Raw genomic sequence first — 13,937 nt, 5'->3', positions numbered from 1 at the left:
TATTCGCACCTTCTCCCGACTCATGTCCAACCACTGTTCGTTAGACGCGCTACTCTTTCGTATTAATCTTGCCGACAGCAATCTTTGTGTTTGTGGCCACGGTTACCACGACATCGAGCACGTTGTTTGGTCGTGCGAGTTGTATCTTGACGCCAGATCGAATTTAGAAAACTCCCTCAGTGCTAGAGGAAGACAGCCCAATGTGCCGGTGAGAGATGTGTTGGCTCGGTTAGACCTTGATTACATGTCCCAAATCTATATTTTTCTTAAAGCTATCGATGTTCGTGTGTGATTATCCTTATATCCTTATATCCTTTGCGTGCAATTGGTCCCCTTGCTACAAACAGTAGAATAAGTTGAAATGTAAATACACAATAGATATACGAATAGATTTAAGAATTGAGTGTGTGAGATTATCATTATTGTAACAATTTCCTTATATCCCATCCTTTTCCTGAACAAATATGTCACCCTACTAAACTCGAGTAGACCGCGAGTAATCGGTTTTCTACCTTACTTACCTTAGATTTAGAAAATATTTATGTATAATAATAAAAATATAATTAAGAATTCGGCTCCTTTAAACTTATGTAACTGAGCCTGTAAAAATAAACGAATTTAAAAAAAATTTTAAATTTTTAAAAATTTAAAAAAAAAAATGAATGACAATCCCGAGGCTCGCGCTGCAAGCCTGGGGCCGCCTCGTGAAGAGGCGCCCGTTCGCTCGTTCGTTGCACATCGTGTTGGTGAAATCAAGAATTACCCGCAACAAATGGATTGGTAAATAGCGCTATTGGAAAAGAACCCCACTGATGAAGCTTTGAAATCGAGAGTTTGTCCCTACTTTGAATCCGATAGTATCTGGTTTAGCGAACCATAATTCCTATGTAAACCCGAAGAAGAATGGAATCTTGGAATTTTCTCTATTATAGTGACTTTCAACACATTTCGGCTGGTTCGCCACTTTTACTTCCATTTTTGGAAGAATGTCGGGAGTTAGAATTGAACTCGTGATCTCTGCGTCAGAGGTATGGATGTTACCACTACGCCAGATCGCCTCCTTCCCTTGAACATTTGCCACTCAAAACTAAATGTTTTCATCTATCTGAACAGGAAGTTTTATACTAATGCTACTTCGAATATCGTGCCATTCAGGAATGGATTTTGATACGATCCATTTATAATGTTGAGCTTCTCCTAAGGTTTGATTCAGTTAGAATCCGTGATCACTGTTCATTTTATAGCAGCGGTCGTGGTAGGCGTATTTGAAATCTTTTGACAGCAAATTGTTTGAAAGACCTGTGTCCTTCGACGGTTAAATTTCCGTTGATCCGTTTAGTTTTGAAAAAAATGTGCAGGATGGAAACCGAGAGCAGAAATTTAATTTTGAGCACTCACATCAAAAATCATGCGTGGTCAGCTGCTAAAATCGCGAAATCGCTGGAAGAAGTTGAATCGACCATTTGTGATGTGCTGAAACGTATCCGTGAACATTCAATTGTTGTTTGGATGGATCAGAGGACGCGTCGTAGTTGAGCCTACGATTGGAAGCTGAAGTTGCAAGTATTTAGAACAATGAAGGCAAATCCGGGACTCCCGAACTACAACATCACCAAACAAACACAGCTCTATCCAAAGTACCATTCGGAGAATCCGAATGCGGGAGGGATATCGTAATTTCCGTGTCTGCAAGCAACCAAACAGAACGCTGAAGCAAAATCTGGTGGCGAAACGTTGAGGCGTTGAAGCGTTCAGGTTGTACACCAAGACTTAGACGAAGTACGATGGAGGCATGTTGATGGATGATGAAACGTACGTGAAGATATATTCTAGACAGCTCCAAAGCCTGAAATTATATAAGGCCACTGTCAGAAGAGATGTCCTTAGCAAATTGTGGTTCGTTTTCGCTGATAAATTTTCCAGGAAGTTCTTGATTAGGCAAAGGGCGTTTATAACAGCTCACAAAGGTCCGGTAATGTTTTGGCCAGATTTGACAAGTTGCCACTACAGTCCAGAGATGCTTCAATGGTACCTTGACAATGGGGTCGATTACATTGAAAAATACCTCATCCACCCAATTGCCCCCAATTGCACCCAATCAGGAAATATTTGGCAATTGTCAAGCGGAAATTGAAGGAGGGTGCCAAAATGACTCGGGATGCTACAGACATGACGAGATTGTGGAATAAAATTGCCGCTGAGGTTGACCAAAATGAGAGGGTCCAAACTTTGATGAAGGGCATCCGAAGAAAAGTACGAAAATTCATCAATCCTGTAACGGAATAATTTTTAAATATGTTTTTTTTCCTGAAAATAAAAATAGCATTTCATTTTTCAATGTTCCCCAAAACAGTATCGTAGAAAATTTCTACAGTCTTAAGAAATTTACCTCTCTTGTATTTATTTGATTCGTTGAAACTTTTAAGACCATTGTGAACCTCACTAATTTATGTTGAAGAATCAAAATAATAACAAATCATTACCAGAAACTTCAATAGCAGATACAAGTGACAAATATACCTGTTTTTCTCCGTGAAATGACAGTATCGTGACATTCATAATAACACCGAGTTCATCAACGTTGTCACGACGGATGAACTCTTCCGGATTCTATACACACGGTAGCACTAATAAGGTTGTATACAATTCACTTCGTTTTCACCGTGAAGTGACGTTCGTGATCAGGCCCATCGAGAACGAATAAATGTTTGAAAGCTCTGGTAAAAAGCGATCGCGAACGTGTCGAAAAAGCAGTATTCTACATAAAGAAGACCTGGGAAGTGAATGAAACAGCATATACTCCTAAGCTAATACTAAAAAACATAGAAATGTTCCAGAATTCTGGGAGAAGGAAGTTTGGTTGCCTAGCAATGGAAAAATGGGAGCGCAATACGACAGAAATACTAAAAATCCTTTCCATAGAAGGTACAAGAGAAAGGAATCGTGTGTTATCATGTTCGAACAATTTAGCATAATGTTCACTGACGAAATCACAAATAATCGATCTATATGAACTGTGTAAATATGAAAATATTTATAAACATACATACACACAGCGAGGCTTTGAATATTGATTGCCAAACACTCGATTGGATGTTATAGATATTCATACAAAAACAATTTATTGAAAATAATACCAAAGGACTTTTTTCTCTATTATCAAAATACGGTACAAATTGATAAAAAGACGGGACAATCAAAAATGGTCGAAAAAACGGTACTGTCCCGTTCAATACGCTACGTTTAGTCAGCATAGGTGTTCCCGATCTGGTCAAGAATTAGGTCGATTTACTGTTCGAAAGAAGAATCAGAGATATACAAATAGCTATTTATATTTTGAGGAAAAAAAATAATTCAGAATCACGTATCCTATAATATTGAAACCTGGGTTTGCGAGATTAAATTTCACAATTCAATTTTGTCAAGCCTACTCTACCATTTGATCGGTTAAATCTACCATCTCTTGTTATTCATCTAGAAGCAATATTTTTCAAACTATCACCAGACACATTGTCACCATTTGCCAGATGACCGGGTGTGGGGAAAACACTAATTAATTCTTCTCCTGAATGTTCGACTCACCGTTCCACTACTATTGCCATACTCTCGCTTTGCTCTCCCTCAGAAGCGTTATTAAAAATAACAACTTAGAGGAATGAAGAGCATCCTATGATAATATTTTCTTTCACTTACAAGTGGTCGCCTCACAAAAATAGACCCACATCATTGCCCATTAGTTGGAATGGCAGGATGGCTTCATGGAAAAGTCCGAATTAATTTTTACTCCTTCATTATTCCCGAAAGAAGGAACTACGAAGTGCTACATGAACACCAAGGAACTTCGGAGGCTTTCCTCGAATCATCACGACTCAATGGCAGGTATTGATGCGATTGAATCATTAACATATTTTCTACCTTTTCCCTGCGGTGCATCTCACCACGAGAGTTACTGTATAAACAAATCGTACGCATATTTTTGTCGAGTCAATGTTTTTCTTACATTTCCCCACCTGACGCACTTGAGGCTGTCAACTGACAGTTTCGAAATTTGAAAAAAGGGGAAAAATGAATCAGCACGAGAAAAATGCATTCGTAATTGCACACACAGTAGTGTAGATGATAAAAAAGAGCCCGTAAATGCCATCGAAGGCCGTTCCCACACGTACATGATAATGAGGCAGCTAAATAGATTTGAAAGTTAATTCTGTGAGCTTCTTCTCAGAGAGATGAGGAAATAAAGGGAAAAAGTATTAACTTTTCTAGCTCGCTTCCAAAGCCATGAATTGGCTGCAGAATGAGATAAGCCGGAGCAGTCATGGTTCATCATTCAGTCGAAAGGAAACTGTTCATCCGCCCAGATAATTCGTCGCTTTGGGTCCAACCGGGAGAAAGACAATGACGGGGAGATTTTCCCTCTTTGCTTCGAGTGTTTACATAACAGCGCTCATTTATGAAAAGTAAACACAGTACCTCCGAAACGCTAATGAATAAGGTGGAACGAAGAATGGACACTTGAAGAGTGCTAAACATAACAGACGAGAAAAAACTGTCATATTCGATAGTGTTGAACTGTCATACGCTTCATTGGAATATTCGATGATTGGAGAGCGGAATCGATGAATCGGCACTTTCGGCAGTAGAGCGTAAATTGTTTTCACATTTCACTTTTCATGAAAGCAACAAAACAAAAACGAAAAGCAGTTCGTATAGTGAATTGAAAAATACAATTCAGAATCTCTTTTTAACAAGGGAAACAAGAAAAATATAAAATAGTTAAAATGTACATTCAACAAAGACAAATTCAAAAATTCAACAAAGACCATCCTAAAAATACAATTGTAAAAAAAATTTAACATGTTTGGAAAGCGGATTGATTCGTCAATTCGGGACATCGAAGCTGATTTTGATAGCAAGTTTACATGAAGCAAATACAGACAAAACGCAAAGCAAAAATTGGTAGATTTGAACAAGTAGTTTCACACGAGTAAAAAAAATATTTTTAATAATGGTAAGTATTATACGAAAGAATAATGTTCTGCAGCGCTATTTAGATTCATATGTATAAATTCAGCCATTCCATGCCAAACCGATATAGTGGTTCTCAGATTATCGTCAAAAGCAGTAGTTTTGTTCTTTATCGCGAAACATTTGACCCGTATTTTTTTATTTTTTGTGACCATTTCCTTTTTAGGGTTGTCCGAAAAATCAACTTTTTCCTCTTTTTTCCAAGAATGACTTTTTTCAAAAATTCATAACTTTTGAACAACTAAACCGATTCAGATGATCGACATATGATCTTTTTTGAAAAAATACTGTACCTGCGGAAAATTCGAATTCTGCTCTCGCTATTATTGATTGTATTCGTTTTTTATTGTTTTCATAGTCTCGCTATATACGTTTATATATTTTTTGGAAAGTTGAGGATTTTTCACATAACATATGTCGAAACCAGAGTTTTTCGTTTTTGAGATATGATTTTTAAAGTTAACCGGTCCAGTAGTTCAAAAGTAATAAATTTTTGAACAAAGTCATTTTCGTTTGGAAAAGTGAAAAATGGTTTTTTAACCATCGGTTAACTTTGGAAAATCATAACTTAAAAATGAAAAAAACACCTCTCTGGTTTCGACTTATGTTATTTGAAAAATCCTCAACTTTTCAGAAAAAATAAAGAATGATATAGCGCCCTGTATTTGTTCCCCAATTTGAAGAAATGGCTGGCGGGATTTTTTTTTTAATAAAACGAGGAGATAATTACAGAAACGAATGGCTATCTTCAGACTTGGACATATCCTATCATTCAAAATCAATCAACAAACTAGAGGAGCGTGAGACGAAGATTATAAGCCTAAAAGGATGTTGAAAAATAAAAAAAGGTTTACTCCAAACAATTAAGCAGTTTTTGTTTAAGCACGGACTTTTGCAAACAACCTACGTATTATTCAATTCCAATAGACGATGCCCAATATCACATTTCAGTAATAAATACTGAGTATTAACTAACTTTTTTTATGATATTCTAAAATGGCGTCTTTTATGAAATATATGAGTTTTACATCGTTAACAAAAATATCTTCTTTTTCTCCAACATCAAATCTGACTTCGATTTGATCATATCACACCCAACAATACCGATGATATCAGGAACAAAAAAGTTCAATGATCAGTGATACAATGAAACAAACTGCATCGCACCATTTAAACAAGAATAAAAAAGGAGTAAATATTTACCGCAACTTTAACATTCAACCACAGAAAGGGGCTTGATTTTGAGAATGGGAATCCAGCGCATTTGTTCCCGCGGAGTCATTGTTCACATTGGGGTTACACCGTCTGGGAACCAAGAGGACACGACAGCTAAGCTAGGGGCACTATGAGGAAGCTGGAAGAGTTCATTGATTTTAAACAGATGCGAACCGATGGATGGCGTTGAAGCGTCGTATGGCATGTGGGGTGATGTGTATCAAACAGCATCCGCTATCTCGCTGTTTGTTTATTTTGGAGTATTTTAGCAGACTGTTGGACGCGCAGGGTTCGCTCCCCACACGATCGGTTTTGCATCGTGGTTGATACGGAAAGAGTTTGGTGGCGTTTAATTTTCTCGTATAATCACTAAGAGTTGACAAATTGCATTCGATTCGTTATGTCTAGTGATGGATTGATTCATTCCACATTGGTTGAACGCACGTTTAGTTTAGGATCAGTATGGCAATGTGAGGCTGACGTTTGTTTTCTGCACTAAATAAAATTATTCCTCATACACGATACTGGTGAAAGTTCTGTAGTTTGCAGAAAATCAAAACATTTCTTGTACAAATGTAACATCTGCAAACCGAACAGCCACAATCCTGCTCTCCATAATCAGTCGAAAGAATCGATCTGTAATATTCAACTCTAATGAGAACCCTAAATCATTTCACATGCAGGCGAAGAATTTCCGAATGTTGCAGAGCATCCAAGGCAGTGCAACAAAAAATAAACAAACAAATAGAGAGCCCTACCAATAACAATGCTTCCAAAAACAAATCAAGAAACATATTTTTATTGATAGTGTATTCCATGTCCAAAACAAAACCCAAACTGAGATGCCGCCACACACGTCGTTCTGGAGAGTGGAACTGAGCAGTTCCATATTCTACTGAAATGAGTTGCTCTTCAGGACTAATGTAAATTGAAGATAAAGTTGCATTTTCCTCCAAAAACTGATGGTTGAGAGTACTAATTGCATAAAGAAAATTTTCTGATTGGTTCAAATTCCATGTAACCAAAAGGCATATTTTGCAGCTTTTGGAGTTTGTCATAGGGCTTCTTTTATTTTTATGAGACATCTCAGGTCCAACAACATTGCATCGGCCGTTGACGCGTGCATGTTTACACAATCGCATCCATGATTTCTTAAGCAGCACACACGAAGAAAAAGAATGAATGAACGGCCCAAAAGCAAGAATGATACCAGTTTCGGAATTGTTATGAGAAAATGATTTGTTTGAAAATATACAACATCAAGCCCGACATAAACAAACTATTTGCGGTTGAAGTGGTTAATCTTGTTGTGGTTGTTGTCATTTAACGGCTGGGAATAAAAATTGAATGAACTTGGGGGATTCAAGTGCAATTCGCTGTTGCATTTTGCGACTACCTCATATCAACGAAATTTTGACAAATAATCAAGTGTTACTTGATGCATTCTCAATGAAAAAGCTCCAGGTTCCAGTTGATATCGGTGTTGGAAACAAAGTCTCGCAACATTAGCAACCATAAGTTTCCATGTTCCTAGTTAATCCTCCGTTTGTCACTTGGTTCGGGATTTTTTTTCCCAAAATATATATTTTGTTAAGGCACATGTGGCGTTAGTTATTTTGACAATTTTTGTCTTACAACTATGTTAGTAATATGTAACCGATTACTCGCGGTTGGCTCGAGTTTAGTATAGAGAGATTCTCATAATTGGTATGCTGCAGTCTCCAGTACTATGTATGTGTGGCAGACAAGGGATACTTCCTATTGGGGTGCAACTGACCATTGATCTGTACCTCATATCAATCGTGGTGCATCTCTCTTGACTCGAGGAATCCAGGGTAGAATGGTCACTGGGCGGTATAATCTTCAGCTCGTGTAGAGTTGTCATGAGCGGTACAACCTTTGGCTCTTGTTGAATGATCAGTGACCTGCACAACCTTCGACCTGTGTATCTGTAAAGAGTATGTGTATGTATTGCCGCGACTAAGTAAAAGTTTATCGATTGTATAGGAGGGATATGATACAGGGATACAACGGAGGAAACATCATTAAACGTTGACATCGGCGTTTCTGAGGAACAGGTATAGAAGAAGCAGAAGATCAGAATCGCGGCTACCTAAGATATCCCGGACGGGGATAACCGATTGTCTGCCTAGTGCCCTCAATGCTCTGGAAAGCTGAGAGCGGGCAACATGGAGCCGGATACACGACCAGACAACATGCTCGATGTCGTGGTAGCCATCGCCACAATCACAAAGATTGTTTGCTGCGAGCCCAATGCGATAAAGATGCGCGTTTAGGTTGTAGTGATTAGACATAAGCCGAGATATCACGCGAATGAAATCACGATCTACATTCTACCCCTTGAACCATGCGCTCGTCGAGACCTTAGGTTTGGAATTTGTCAATGTTCGAATTCTATTGGTCAGTGGACACGGAAAATGTTCCTGTTTTCCGAGTAGTGTGTCAAAATGTTTCATTTAGCATTTGTATTTTTCCTAGTATAAGGACCGTATCGTTAATTATGGGTACGCTCAAAACACAGCTTTATTTCAAATATTGCATTTATTTTTCAGTTCTGATATCAAAATATTGTATCTTATGAATGAAAGAAAGGAGTAACAGTAAAAAATAATCAAGATTCTGATTTTCGCGCCAATGATCGCACCTGCTTCTTGATGTCCCTCATTAGGTTCTGGACAACCGTCTCATCGACTTGTTTGCTCACATTTATCCAATCCTTTTTGAACTGCTCAAGGTCATCGGCTGCCTTGTCCTTCTTCCGCAGTCGTCCCTTCATCAAAGCCCAAAATTTTTCAATAGGTCTTATTTGCGGACAATTTGGAGGATTCATCTCCTTTTCCACAAAATCGACATTATTCTCGCGATACCAATCCAAGGTCAAACGTGCATAGTGGCATGATGCCAAATCAGGCCAAAATAGTGTCGGACCAGTGTGCTTTCGGATGAGCGGTAACACACGCTTTTGGAGACATTCTTTCCGGTAAATTTCACCATTCATATTCCCGAGAGTGAAGAAAGGAGATGATTTCATGCCACATTGACAAACAGCTTGCCAAACCAGCACTTTCTTACCGAATTTTTCGCAAAAAATTGACTTCTCCGCGTTCGGGACATCTGTTCCTTGCTTTACAGTGTAAAACTGTGCCCCAGGAAGAGTTTTGTAGTCCAGTTTGACGTAGGTTTCATCATCCATGACGATGCACAGTTCGCGTTTGCTTAAAATCCCATCGTAAAGCTTACGGGCACGGGTTTTCACGGAACTTGCCTGAATTTGGCTGCGTTTGGGACATTTTTGCTTTCTATATGCCTTCAGTGAGTTACGTTCTTTGGCACGTTGAACCATACCGATTGATGTTCCACACTTTTTTGCGCAATCCCGTATCGATAATTCCTTTTTTCTTTCAAATTGCCTGCAAATCTTTTTATCCAAGTTTGGCTTGGATGGCCCAGGTTTTCTGCCGCGACCGGGTAGATCCTTCAATGTATTATACATACCAAATCGCTTGATAGCGTTTTGGACCGCATGGACGCTTACTCCTTCCGCCTTCGCCAATTTTCTCATTGATATTCCTGTTTCGGAGCAGTATCTGGTCACAATGGATTTTCGTTTTTCTTCTGTTAGCCCTCTCATGATTGCACTTTTAGGAAAAAACGATCTTTTAACAATGCTAACTGAACGCTAACTGTGTCAACAACAGGAGAAAAATAAACAGCTGTCAAAACAAGCTATAGTCTTTTTCAGACGGAGACTCTAAGGCGTACCCATAAATAACGATACGGTCCTTAGGGGAAAGGGAGGCAGTTTCGGACAACGTTTTTAAAAATTAAGTGGTACAATTTATTTAAAACAATTTATTTAAAAATATAAGTAAGTTAACAGCCCTTCTACCAACAGTTGTCATATGGTTTGACATCTCCTGGTCGTTTATTACTTACGAAAACAACACACGCCCCTTTTCCATACACTTTTCGAAATTCTCGAGCTTAAAGTTGTACGTATTTCCCTAATTCCTTTGTGAACGATTTAGAAATTCAAGTACACCACCTCAATTAGTGACTAATATGAAATGAAAAAAAACGTGCATACAACGGGGAAATAAAGGTCTATTTATTAGATAAAATTATGATTTGTCTTCGGATGGTGATGGGGCACATTCGGACATCGTTCACGGGGCACATTCGGACACTGTTTAATACCTCATAAAATTTGTATCTGATTGTTGTTTACTAACAAACATCAATTTAGTCTGATTCTCAGACCTAATGATGGTTCGAAACTAAAAAAAAAGAAAACCGATAGAACCAGCATCAATGAAGATGAGATGGAAAGAGCTACCGAATTAGTTTCGAATAGAACGATTTCATAATTCTAGCTCACAGGAGGCACAACTGGGTCCATTGTCTTTTCTAATTTCCCAACTAACGGTTGCATAACGGGAAAACTGTTTCTCAATGTTTAGGAACATTTGAAAAAGGTAGCAAAAAGCAACGTAAATGTATCAATTTCAAAAAAAAATCAATCAAAAAGTCATTGCATTTTGGAAACAATTAAATATTGCCGAGAAAATTGCACAATTCATGTATCTTTTCCACCTAATGTCACAAATCGCTGACAACCGCTGGATGTTTCAGTTATGGGCCCTTTCAAGCAAAAGCTCTCAGTTTCCCAGAACGATTGGCTACTCAACCATCCTGGAAAAACTATTTCTATACACGACCTTTGGTATAGTTGCATCGGCTTATAATGCTTCTTTAAATCTGAGTAATATGCTAGCTGGATTCAAAATAACAAGTTGCTATCCATTCTTAAGAAAGGTTTTTTCGGACATCGATTTTGAATGCTCAAATGATTTCATCTACTGGAGCGGAGGTAGCAACTGACTCATCGGGTAATACAACAATGCTGCAAAACATTGCGTCTACAGCACAGATAGATTTTACTTTGGCAACTTTGTCCCCGGAAAATGTTGAGCCTTTTCCAAAACTTCACCGCCGAAAACCACCACTCGAAAACGGAATAAAGCAAAATCAAATCAATTTTTACTGACACTCATAGCAAGCAGTTTCTATTCAGACAAATACTGATAAACAGAAAAATGCAGAATATGCTGGAAATAAGAGGAAACGGTAGTAATTGTTGATAAACATAAAATTTTAACTTTTTTTTCGTTGTCCGAAAGTGCCTCAGGACTGTCCGAAACTACCCCACACATGGGGCACATTCGGACAAAAAGGCAATTTTTAAAAATTCGAATAAACCATTCGAAATCGCATCAACGCACACCTCTAACACGCACATATGATACATTGATGTCTAAATGACAACCAGGATGAATTCAGGATTTTTTTAAGTTTACAAAAATATAAAAAATCAAGGAAAAAAAAGTATCCGAATGTGCCCCCTCTCCCCTACTGAGTGCGCCAATAAATTTAGCAAAGTTTGGTTCTGTTACTTTCAATTGTCATTTTCTTCTGTTCGATTCATTTTTATCCAAGTTTCTGAGATAAATCCTGTTTATTTAGCTTATTCGCTAAATAAACAGGATTCACCTCTGTCGATCACCTCGACAAGGCGATTCCTAATCTAAAAGCACACCTTCCGAATCCGTCATCGTCCGACATTGACTGCTATGTGGGTTTCCTTTGTTTAGCTGACTTCAGTGCCTTGACAAGAGGGTGAAATGTTTTAAAGGCTTGACCTTCAACAATTTTTTTCATCCCATCTGTTTATTTTATTAGGTTCATTTAGCAATTCTGTAACAGAGCCGATTTTATTCCTGTACATTTTTATCTAACGATAATTTTGTTGTATAAGGTTGGGGAAAAAGAAATGTCGTATTTCTGATCGAAATTTGACGCTTTATTTAACATACTTAAAATTATGCAATTTAAGTCAAATATGCGCCGTTTTGTTCGCAAACTTGTTGCCATTTAGAAGGCAACTTCATTATCCCCCCCTTTTAAACCCCCCTCCTTATTTGCGAATAACTCAGACAGCCAGTTTTCGCAAGCCTCTTTTGAGGCCAACTTAGTATCACCAAGAGCGTTTTGCATGGACCGGAAGAGATGATAATCACTTGGAGCCAGGTCCGGACTCTACGGTGGGTGCAATAGGACATCCCATCCGAGCTCCCGTAGCTTCTGGCGGGTCATTAAAGATGTGTGAGGCCGAGCGTTGTCCTGGTGGAAAACAACACCATTCCTATTGATCATTTCTGGCCGCTTCTGGTCAATCGCCTGCTTCAAACGGCAAAGCTGCTCACAGTAGAGAACCGAGTTGAGGGTCTGGTCATAGTTGAGCAGCTCATAGTAGATGATTCCCTTCCAATCCCACCAAACACACAGCAAAACCTTCCTAGCCGTCAATCCGGGCTTGGCGATGGTTTGGGCCAGCTCACCGCGCTTCGACCACGACTTTTTTCGCTTTAGGTTGTTGTACGTGATCCACTTTTCATCACCAGTTACCATCTCCTTCAAAAATGGGTCGAGTTCGTTCCGTTTCAGCAGTGCATCACAGGCGTTGATTCGGTCTAAAGAATTTTTTGCGTCAACTCGTGTGGCACCCATACATCCAGATTTTTTTGGAATCCAATCTTCTGCAAATGGTTACAAACGGTTTTATAGTCTATACTCAGTTCCTGGCCAATCGAGCGAGTGCTCACATGCCGGTCTACTTGGATGATTTCAACGATTTTATCGGTTTCCACCACGATTGGCCTACCAGTGCGGGGTGTATCTTCGACAGCCACTACACCAGAACTAAATCGATCAAACCAACGCTGTACTTTGCGAATCGTTACAGTATCGGGTCCATAAACTACACGAATTGTTTCGGCCGCCTTCGTTGCAGTTTTACCTCGAAGGTAGTAAAAAAATATGGTGAATTTCTTGCTTGGTGGACTCCATCTTGGACGCGCTATAACTTGAGACAGAAAAGGACAATCACAACACTGTCAAAACGACACTTGTAGCATAGATTGTCGTCTTTAAATAGCCGTATAGTATGACCCGTTGCGATAAGTACAACACAAGATATGTTTAAGTGTTGCCATATATTGACATATATTGACAATATACGACATTTCTTTTTCCCCAATCCAATACTAATGTGGTTTAAGGTTAAGTACTGCTAATAACTTACAATTCAATGGATATAGTAGATATGCTTCGAATTACTCCTCACTATCTTATAAGCTCCTATCGAATGCCGATTATGGTTCTAACAATTAACAAAAGTGTTTCACAAGTCTTTTCACAGAATACTGTTTGAAAGATTGCTCTGTGAGTTGACGTGCTTTTGCGAAATTTGTGTCGATCTCTTCTGATCGAAAAGGATCTTTCGCCAAAGTTATTGATTCCTCGGCTGCTGTGGCAACATTCTCTCCCGGTGGAACTCGAATTTGTCTCCTGTTCCATCTACACCTGCCACATCTAGGATCGCTGGCTTGGAAACAGGTCTACGCAACACACATTTGGTGGTTTGTACAATCGCTTGACGAACTTTACGATTCGTAGCTGTCAACAGTTCCTATACGCGTCCACGTTTACTCCTAGGTTCTCTTCGTTATCGACCGGTGGTTGTTTCGCCCCGAATGAACTACCGAACTCGAAATGATTTGGCGTTGAAGCTCGTTGCTTCGCGGAGTCTAGGGGCAGATAATTCAACGGTCTGTTCT

This window comes from Toxorhynchites rutilus, chromosome 2 (assembly GCF_029784135.1).
Source record: "Toxorhynchites rutilus septentrionalis strain SRP chromosome 2, ASM2978413v1, whole genome shotgun sequence".
Classification (NCBI taxonomy): Eukaryota; Metazoa; Arthropoda; class Insecta; order Diptera; family Culicidae; genus Toxorhynchites; species Toxorhynchites rutilus.
This window is presented reverse-complemented; position numbering follows the sequence as displayed.